Below are 11,334 nucleotides of genomic sequence, written 5' to 3' on the forward strand. Positions count from 1 at the left end.
TGGTTGAACTAGAACTAATAGTTAGTTAGTTCATTCATTCATTCATTCATTCATTCATTCATTCATTCATTCACTTTCTAAAGCCATCCATTCATTAGGCATAGTTTCTGGCTAAAGCTGAGTTAAGTAACATTTTAGTTACTGCATTTTAAATAACTACATAATCAATTATTTATACATCATCATCATCATCATCATCATCATCATAATGCAAGTATAGTTCCCATTTCTTGTAAGTCAGTCAATATGATTCCTCAGAAGCATTTTGGAAACATTTTCTCTGTTAACAACATTTTTGCCAGAACTTTCCAGCACTGGGGGAGACACAAAACAAACATAGCAAGGAGCACATTCCTTATTTATACTTCAGCCAGCAGTAGATACTTTATTATACAAACCAAGAGAATGCAAACATAAGAAGATCCAATATGGCATTAACATTTCTTGCACTTTGGAATAACTCCAAGTATAAATTAAAAGGGGGGGAGGGAAGTGCACGAGAAAACTCAGCATTAGTCAACTCTGTTCAAAGCACCAAGCTCAGGGGTTTGTTCCAACTTCTCAGAAGTGAGCAACGATTGAGGAAAATAAAATATAAGATGATATCATATTTGGGCTGAGAAACAAAAGGAGGTGAGCTTTTCCCTAACTTGTTAACACAATTTCTTCGCAAAGACTTTCTTTGCTTTAGGGGCTTAGGTGAAATACGACAACCATTGCATCATTTGTCATTTCCCATGACAAAAGTATGCTGACTGAAGAATTCAGCTAAAATAAAATTAGATCCTCCTGGGGTAATTTAAAACCTATCTTTACCAATAAGCCTTCTTAAACCCAAGCGGCTATAATTACATTTGCTGCAGCAGTAATGCTTGCTCAATTTATTAATTAATTTGTCATTTGTTGGCTGTATCTGTAGATAAGACACGCCCCATATATTCAGCTGGAACAACTCATAATGCTTCCTGTATTGGGGTCTCTGAGTCTCATGGAGAAAAATACACACACACACACACACACACACACACGGTAACTTCTCAGACTAATTTCAGAAGTCCTCTACAAACTATCAGTTCAGACTATCATTAAGAACAATCTGTTCCTCTCCAGACAGTCCAATTGAGGGAAAAGAGAAGGAAAGGGGAGGAAGCTATTCTAACTACACAGAACTCACCCTACTATGAGGATACAGATTTCAGTAAATTACTTCAAAGGAATAATCCCTCCAACAAAGAAAGATCTCTACTATCCGATCTATGCTTACCTGTTCTTCTATTATAAATAATATCCAGAAAGCAAAAGAGTTTAAGTGCCCTTCTAGAATTACAAGAGTTTGTCTAAAATATAGCCAAGAAGGAACCAGGTGAATCCCCAGAAGGAAACTTTCCAAAACTACATGATCACCATCAAGAATCTCCTAGTTTCAGATGGAAGTTGGACCATTATATTTTGAATCAATGCAGGCTCTTGAGATGTTTTCAGCGATGGATCCAAAAGAGAAGGTTATTGTAAATATGGCCTGATGCAAGATCCAGCCTCTATATTAAATCAGAAAAGCTATTAGAAAAGATAGTCCTCATAATTCATAACATCCAGGAGAAAAGCAGATCCAATTGTATTTGCTTCTTTAAGATGAATGTGTTGTCAGAGTTTGTAGTCAACTATAAACCTGTCTTTTAGGAAATGTAAATGTGTATTTTATAGAAGAGCAGGAATCTGAGGAGAATTCACATGCGCACAATTAGACGCTTTATTACCAACCTATCACATTGGGAGTATGCATAATGTTTTGAATTTGAATCCTTTCAAATTCAAAGCATCCCATTTCAAGTGTGAAACAGCCCCTTTGAAATCAAAGCAACTGTTTCAAACTCAAAGCAGGTACTTCAAAATGAATTTGAATTTTAAATGTTTTCAACACCTCTGCATCACATTGATTTGCTTATTTTGCCATACAAATAACAAATTTGAAATTAAGAATCATCTAGGATTATTAAAATGATAGCCGAACCAAAGGATCTTGATAGCAGTGCATGCAACTAATCACCTAAATATATCTATTTTAAAGAATGCAGGAATGGGTTGAATTCAGATAGGAATGTTTCTCTTCTATCAGCGCTACTGCTATTTGCCTAGTTAATTTTCAGGAGATCCCACTGAATTCAACAAAGCTTGTTTTTGGGTAGACAAGGCTGTTCTGTTCTAAGACAATTTGCTGTAGCGCACAACCATAGCGATGGTGATGGCACCTAATGCAGTTGGTGAGGGGAGGCATCATTAAATATTGTCACGGAAACTTGTTAATGTTACTTTGATTTCCAATAAAATAAGCAAACTCAATGGTGCTGAAAGACAACCATTTCTTTTAGACTCCAATTTGCATGCAGATCCTAATTCACATTTGAATGTATTTCTTTAAAAAGTAGCAATAACCTATGGACCATGCTTTCTGTTCAGTTCATCACTTAACTGTTAGAACCACCGGATCATTAATATCAATAATGAGAGAGAACTGCAATTAGGATGCAAATGAAATATGCCATGCCTGAGTTGATTTATTAGAATGTTTGTCAATAGAAAGTGTCATGACGCAATAGACGACTCCAATACTGGGACTGCTGCCTTCTCTTTAAATGGGAATTAAAAAAACACATAAAATAATCCATAGGACCATCACTGAATGGACTTAAGGATATGAAAGTTTTTTTAAAAAAAAATCCAGTGCCTTGCTAACTTGTATTGATTTTGGAAAGCATATTTCCAATTATTGAGTGTTGTCAATTAGCAAGTAATTATTTTCTTGCTGCTGATTTATCCCTTTCCCTCCTTTCATTGAACACCTCCCATTAGCTCCTCTTTGCACAGCTAATCAGATCTAAGATACTTGCCATTAGTTTCCAGGGCTGGTGTGAAACAGGCCTCAATTGGCCTTGGCGATAATGGCAGTTTATCTCATTACAGATTTTCTGGAAGTTACACCAGAATGAAGGATTTGTGGGGGGGGGGGCAGAGAGATTCAACCTGGATAAGAGCTATCCAGAGCACATTGAATTTTAGACCACCGATAATTGGAACAAATTGAGAACACTTGGCATTTTTACATTCTGTTTGCCACAGCACAGAGGTGGCCCACTAATCTCGTATCAAGAACAGGAACACATAAAATCATTCTCAACCCGGCCCCAGCCAGCCCAACAGGAAGTCAACTTTGCCTGTCTTTAGAACTATAGAGTTTTACTGTTAGAAGCAGGGGTCTCCAACCTTGGTCCCTTTAAGACTTGTGGACTTCAACTCCCAGAGTTCCTCAGCCAGCTTTGCTGGCTAAGGGACTCTGGGAGTTGAAATCCACAAGTCTTAAAGGGACCAAGGTTGGAGACCCCTGGTTAGAAGGATATCTTCAAGTCACTTTCCATGACTGAACAGGAATTCTTAGACCATGCCACACAAATGACTATGCAATCATGACTCCAAGTGGCAGGCTATTTGACTGCTTGGCAGCTCTCAAGGTCAGGATACTCCTTATTTCAAATTTGGATCTTTCTTTGTAACAGTCATCCAGGTAATGGTTGTCCCAAAGGTGCTTTTTTTTCCAGGAAGTAACTATAGACTTCCCTGTTTTTTCTTTGAGGATGTTTCACTTCTCATCCAAGAAGCTTCTTTAGCTCTGACAGGATAGTGGGGAATGGAAGGATTTATATTCCTTGCAGACAGCTGGTCATCTGCATCCTTTTAGAGGGTCATTGAAACACTTGGAGGTTTATCTGTGTTCTCAGGGTCACCTGAGTAGTGGTCCTGGTTCCTGCAGTCTCCATTTTCCTCTTAAAATCCATTCATACTCCCACACCATTCAAAGAGTGTTCAACCCAAAGTGTAGAGCTAAAAGTCTGTAGAGATTCTTGGTCATCCAAGTCATGGTTGTCCCAAAGGTGATTTTTTTCAGGAGGCAACTGGACTTTCTTTATAACACTTTAATCCATTATTTCTTGTCCTCCCTTTGGACACTAGGAGGATAATTACACACTCTTCCCTGTGACATATCCCTTCAAGTATTGCTACTTTGTCTCTCCTTTTTCTTCTTTAGGCTAATGAATCTAGTATTTTAACTGCTCCTCATAAGATTTTAACCTTTAAGCCCCTCGCCGTTTTTGATGCTTTTCTCTGTACTTTTTCCAATTATTCAGCATCCTTCTTATGTTGCAGTAACCAAAGTGGACACCGTCTTTCAGGCATGGTCTGAAAAGTGCAGCACACAATGGAACTATCACTTCATAGAACATAGAATAATAGAGTTGGAAGGGACCTTGGTGGTCTTCTACTTCAATCTTGTGCTTAAGCAGGATATACTGTACCATTTCAGACAATTGGGTGTCGAGCCTCTTCTTCAAATCCTCCAGTGATGGACACTCCCAACTTCTGAATGCAAGCTATTCCATTGGTTGATTGCTCTCACCATTAGGAAATTTCTGCTTAGTTCTAAGTTGCTTCTCTTCTGGTTAGTTTCCATCCATTGTTTCTTAACTTGCCTAGTGGTGCTTTGGAAAATAGTTTGCCCCGGGGTGAAATTCACTTACCTTCCCTACTGGTTCACAAATGTGCACGTGCCACACATGCACGAAGCCTTCTGCGCATGCGCAAAGCCTTCTATGCATGCACAGAAGCTTAAAATCATCACAAAAAAGTGATGTCATGACATTCGTGTGGGTGGGCGGAACCTCCAGCTGCCGCTACCAGTTCGCCCAAGCCAAATAGAACCAGCTGAATTTCACCCCTGGTTTGCCCCTCTCATCTTTGTGGCAGCCTCTCGCATATCGGAACACTGCCATCATATCATCCCTAGTCCTTCTTTGCTCTAGACTAGACATATCCAATTCCTGCAACCGTTGAGGTTCCTTCCAACTCTGTTATTCTATGTTAAATCTATGTTCTTCCTTTTAACAGATATATTGGCAGATTTACCAAATGGGAAGATATCAAGTATGAAGAAAACTCAATAACTCTCTCTCTCTCACACTGTAAAAATTTTATTAATGGAAACCAGATGTTCACAAATCCACATGTAGATCTTTGGATGTAGATCCAAAGAAAGCAGTTGTACATACTTTACTGACAAGTGGAAGGGAGGTAGGCAAAATCTACCAGTAGGAACTATCTGGACCAGGCCAACATCCTTGCCAAACCTTGGAATCCAGACAATTTCTTAAGCTGGCTTCATTTCCAGCTGGTATCAGCATGGAAACAAAGCAGCTTAAGGCTGCCATGAGGCATTGCTCTTAACAAGACTGAACCAGACCTAGTACGTGAAGCTTATTTTGCAGGAAGAAATAGATCTCAGTGGAATTAATACATTCATTTTTGCTTCCATGGTAGATGTAAGAAGCACAAAATGAACATATAAAGTGAAGACTCAAAAACAATCTATCCTAACTTGATGTCCTACAGATGTATGAACTAAAAATCTTTTTCCACCTAAACAGCACAACTATAATCGTTAGGGTTTATGGGAATTATAATTCATGGAGAGGCCTTTTCCTAAACTGATTGGTCTTGAGGGCAGGTTCAATAGATGAAAGGAGAACTTTATGGAAAGATACTTATGGAAGAACTGCTATGATTGGGGAAATCCAAGTTGAAATCCACAGTACAGCCATTGACAGTCCTTGAATGATTTTGAGCTACTCTTAACTTACCCTACAAAGTCAATTTTTGAGAAAAAAATAGAGGGCCATATATATCCACTCACTTCTGGAAGATGGGATATAAATTCAACAATTCAACCAGAAGATTGACTAATGTGGGAGAACAAAAATAAATAATTTCATTTCTTTTTTAACCACCTACAGTTTTTATAATAAGCTGGGTTCAAACTGCTGGATTTTCATAATCATTTTAAATTATTAACATTTCATTTTGAGCACAACTTTAAGAAAACTGTTCACATTTTAGAATTTGTAGGATTTGCTTTCTTTCTTTTTTTGTTTCTGTTTTCAAGTTATTAAATATTGTCAGGAAATGTTAGATCCATTGAATGTCAGCTTACCTGTCAGGGTTCATTAAAGGCCATTCTAGTTAGACATTTTGGGAATTGGAGTCCCAACACATCTGGAAGCCACTCATTAGAAAAAACGAAATTAAAGCAAAGAGTGACACTGTATTAGCTGTTTTCTTGGTGGTCAATAGTAAATCCACAATCATATTGCTACAGAACAAGGTATTAATCTTAAGGAAATATCTGGTTAAAATCCATTATGGTATCATATTACATTTTTTCTTTTCATTTCCCACATATTCAATTAATAAATGTCATGCCTTGCCTAGAATGTTTTGCTATTTACCATTAGTGACTCAGAAAGGTCAAAATATTTCACGTATAACTTTATAGCTGTTAGATAATTCACACAGCAAGACTGTTTTTGTATTTGTTTCATTAAACATCCACTCTGTATAACTTCCATTACTGTCAGTGTTAGAAAACAGTACTTCAACTAATGATCAGCATGTAGATTTGAAGAGTGTATTCAGGTAAACATTCTCCAAGCATTAATACTTATCGAGCTGTGTTCATTTTAAAACTGCCAAGCTCCTTCGCTAAACATCCGTTAGAAAAAGAAGCAATAATACTGACCTACTCTACTGTTTGTAACGCACAGTATGGTACTAAAATGTGTCCTCCAAATTTTCTTCCAAAATTTTCTTGCTTTACAAAAATGGTTTTGAATCTCATCATCAGAGCTTCTCACCCTCACCTTTGCAAATGTTTTTTTTAATTTATTATAGATACTGTAGTATTTAGCAGTTATCTGTACTTTTGCATCGCAGATATGAGAGATCTTCCTTTTTGTTGTTACAAGCTGGCGGGATGTACAACAGTTTACTCTGCTTCCTAATCTGGGAACATTATTTTTTTTAATTTTTTTTATTTATTTATTTATTTTATTTATTTATTTTTGTCAATCATATATAACAGGTAAAAGTATAAACATAATTTGGATACATGAAAAGAGTAAGTAAAAAAGGAATATTAGGACAGGGACAGTAGGCATGCAGGTGCACTTATGCACGCCCCTTACAGACCTCTTAGGAATGGGGTGAGGTCAACAGTAGACAGTCTTAGGTTAAAGTTTTGGGGTTTGGGGGAAGAAACTACAGAGTCAGGTAGTGCATTCCAGGCATTGACCACTCTCTTACTGAAGTCATATTTTCTGCAATCGAGTTTGGAGCGGTTTACCTTGAGTTTGTATCTATTATTTGCTCATGTATTGTTGTGGTTGAAGCTGAAGTAGTCATTGACAGCTAGGACATTGTGGTAGATAATTTTATGTACTATGCTTAGGTCAGACTGAAGTCTGCATAGTTCTAAGTTGTCTAAGCCCAAAATTTGGAGTCTGGTGGCATAAGGTATTTTATTGCGGGTAGAGGAGTAGAGGACTCTTCTTGTAAATATCTCTGGACTCTCTCAATTGTATTTATGTCCGATATGCAGTGCGGGTTCCAGACAGATGAGCTGTATTCAGGAATTGGTCTAGCAAATGTTTTGTATGCTCTAGTTAGTAGTACAATATTACCAGAGAAGAAGGTACGTAAGATTAGGTTAACAAACTATTAGTGCCTTTTTGGCAATGTCGTTACAGTGGGCTCTGACACTTAGATCTTTAGAAATGAGTACTCCAAGGTCCTTGACAGAGTGAGAGTCATCTATAAGGTCATGTCCATCTAAATTTAAATATTTAAATCTAAATATCCCAAAATTGGGCTTTCATAGAAGCATGGAATGCTGCACTGTACAAAGAAGAGTATACAATGAAGTATAGGACACACAAGGGCAACATCAACCATCTCATAACTCCTTTAGGGGGAAAACCTTCCAGTCTGGCAATGAGTATTCAATTAAATTTTCTATGTGGTAAAAAAAGAAATATGAAAACAATATTCCATCACATTTAAGAAGAATGGTAAAAAAAAGGGGGGTGCTTGCTAGAGTACGTTTTGGATGAGGAAGATGGAAATTGAAGTTGTTGAGTTGTTTACCAAATTGCATGTGATTAAAGAAGTGAACCAAGAACCTTGTCAACCTTCAATAATATTTGATTTTCGGGAGGGGGGTGTTCAGTACACTGCAGAACTTATTTTTGAAGAGGAAACACATACTAAAAAAGAGAACGCTTCTTTAAAAAATCAGAATTAATACAGTATTTCCCTATCTGTGTGGATTACCTGTAAATGTGATCCAAGTAATATGGTGATTATACTTATGCTGCTAGGAGAAAAACAATTTAATAATACCTGGAGTTTTACCTTTATCTCTCATTTATCTTCAAATTATGTTATTATTTATATCGATAATATAGATACATATTAAAATGTGGGTTTAATATGAAAAGAAATTTTACCACTCAACATAGCACCATTAATTACATTGCAGCTGTAAGAATTCTTGAATATTGAGATGTTAATAGATATTAAACAAACATTAACGGGCACTAGATATTAGTTCTAAAACAATTAGATGCTAATGCAAGAGTGTGCATATATCACTTCTTTTCCAGGAAAAGAAATATTCTAACTTATTAAAATAATCTTCTTTATTTTTTTTTAATAATAGTAGAAGAATATGTGAATGTAGGACTTTAAAATATTTGTTATTAAAGTAAAGGCTTATTTAATGTTATTGCTTTAGTACTGGAGCCTTGATAATACAAATATAGACAACTTCTTCCAGATTAAAAAAATCTCTAGCAAAATATCCCAAGGAAAAGGATGTTTTCTTTTGTTCTGTATTGTTCTGTTTTATTTTGTTTTGTTCTGTTTAACTAATCACAACTGTGCAGAAATAAGAATTTGATCTGGCTAACAAATGTTTTTAACCTTCAGCGCAAAGAAATATGAGCAGAAAAGTATGGGTGAATGAATGTAGTGCCAACTTTCCTAGGAATGGAAAGTGGATTGGGACTATCTTCAAGAGTGTGATGTATTTATTAGCTTTGAAAACCAAAAAGGGAAAAATCTTTTCCTTTGTGTTTTTTAAATCACCAGCAATCTCACACAGTATGTTAATTCAGGCAACAGGGTGTCAGCTAGCCAGAACCATTCTGTTCTTTGCTAAATAGAAAAATTGTAGATGTAGAAGGACACTTTGATTAGATCAAGTAAAACAGGAAACTGCCTCCATTCTTTCTGTCTCCTTTTGCTTGAAAATACTGCCAAGCCTGTCTGATCACTCATATTGAATTATTCTTGATGGCATTGAGATGTGTGAGATTTTCATCCAAAGACTGGCTTGTGCTGCTGTCACATCTTTTTTCTTCCCGAATCTTGTGCAAAACATCTAGTCGTGTTCCAAGCAGATTCTTCTCTTAATTCATAATGAAAAAAGCAAGCAGGCTTGGCAAAGCAAACCCAGGAGAGGTAAGAATTAAAATTTGGAAAACAGAGTTCCCCGACAACAAATAGCACATGATGCAGTATTATCTACTCACCAATTGGCAGACCTGCCTGTTGAAATAAGCTTATTTATCTCACAAAACATGACTTCAGTTGAGGTGTAATAAAAGCTATAAAATAGCAATACAAAAAACAACAAACAATGAAAACATGAATATTATAATTAAAACTCAAGGAGAGAGCATTAGATATGACAGACAAGGGCACTACCTCATTAACTCACCATTCCTTCAACTTCCCTTAGGTCAGTTGATACAATCAAGTGTCAGGGGATTTACAGAAACTTGATAGGGATATCAAGCCCAAGGGGAGTTACTTCAGAGAAGGTTTTTTTTTTTAACTGTTGCTCACCTACAGACAGAAATCTTGTCAGACTAAAAAATTTATCTGCATTAAAAAGGTAAAGGTTCTCCTTGCACATATGTGCTAGTCGTTCCCAACTCTAGGGGGCATTGCTCATCTCCGTTTCGAAGCCAAAGAGCCAGTGCTGTCCAAAGACGTCTCTGTGGTCATGTGGCCGACATGACTAAATGCCAAAGGTGCACGGAAAACTGTTGCCTTCCCACCAAAGGTGGTCCCTATTTTTCTATTTGCATTTTTTACATGCTTTCGAACTGCTAGGTTGGCAGAAGCTGGGACAAGTAATGGGAGTTCACCCCATTATGCGGCACTAGGGATTTGAACCACTGAACTGCCGACCTTTCAATCGACAAGCTCAGTGTCTTAGCCACTGAAACACCACATCCATTCTGCATTACTACTAGATATATCCTGTGAACTGCTAAGGAAAGTCCACCTTTCCTTAGGTTGACAGCCGTGGTCAAAGGTTCCAGGTGGCAAAGAGAAAAGGTGGCAACTGAAATAATTAGGAGAGTCTTGGATGGTTTATAGAAATACAAACATACATAGAAAGGGGTGAAATCCAGCAGGTTCTGACAGGTTCTGGAGAACTGGTAGCGGAAATTTTGAGTAGTTCAGAGAACCGGCAAATATTACCTCTGGCTGGCCCCAGAGTGGGGTGGGAATGGAGATTTTGCAATATCCTTCCCCAGCCATTCCCACCAAGCCATGCCCACAGAACTGGTAGGGAAAAAAATTGAATTTCACCCCTGTACATAGACCACGGGTGTCAACTCACCGCATCATGTTGTCTTCATTTTTTGACATTTTCCGCATTCGCGGAGCTGGGATGGGCGTGGCCTGCACGTGATACATCTGGCCACCAGTTCGACACCCCTAATATAGAACAAATGTGCAAAGGCAGCCTGGAATAGACTTGTAAGGACTAATAATGAAATGCCTTCACAATCACATCTTCAATTGCCATCGTATACATTCAAAATACTTGCTCATTGCTGTCCCTTGTATTTGGTTGGTATGTAAAAGATGAATTATATATCCTATTCACAAATGAAGGAGCCTTGATTAGGCCAGAGTAGTATAATAAGCTTCAAATCCATACATCTGTTGGTTAACCACCTTCCTGAATTCAGGAAATTAGACTTAGTAAAGTTACAGTCATCAGCTAGACATGACAACAATGCAAGTCCTTTTATCCCTTTCCCAAAACTTAGACAGTTTGAGTCTAATTTCTCCTGACTGAAATTTCTATTCAACCAAAGAAAATTGTTTGTTTGCTTGCTTATCATTTTGTATTAATGCATTTTTATCAGCCTCCCCTAATTTTAGTATTTGAATTTTCTACACTGGTAAATGAAATGTAACAACAAGAACAACAAAAAAGGTCATCCCTTTGCTTCCTTCCTTCATTAAAACTCTATCGATTATGAACCATAAATTAAACGCACAGGCTTCATTTGCACAGTCAGATAGTGCTAGGCAAAAATGTCAATGTGTCATACTCAGAGACTTAAAAGTTGTTCTTAGCATCATTTG

The 11,334-nt window shown here is 37.2% G+C and overlaps 1 long non-coding RNA gene across 1 annotated transcript; it reads right to left on the reverse strand.

The window, feature by feature from the left end:
* Positions 1-8,615: 8,615 nt before the first annotated feature.
* Positions 8,616-10,771, reverse strand: LOC131189592 (uncharacterized). Its single transcript, XR_009153081.1, has 3 exons — positions 10,577-10,771; positions 9,474-9,548; positions 8,616-9,378 (listed from the first exon to the last, which is right to left on the reverse strand). It is a non-coding gene; the product is annotated as an uncharacterized LOC131189592 (long non-coding RNA).
* Between the last annotated feature and the right edge of the window lie 563 nt (positions 10,772-11,334).

Source organism: Ahaetulla prasina, chromosome 2 (genome assembly GCF_028640845.1).
Source record: "Ahaetulla prasina isolate Xishuangbanna chromosome 2, ASM2864084v1, whole genome shotgun sequence".
NCBI lineage: Eukaryota > Metazoa > Chordata > Lepidosauria > Squamata > Colubridae > Ahaetulla > Ahaetulla prasina.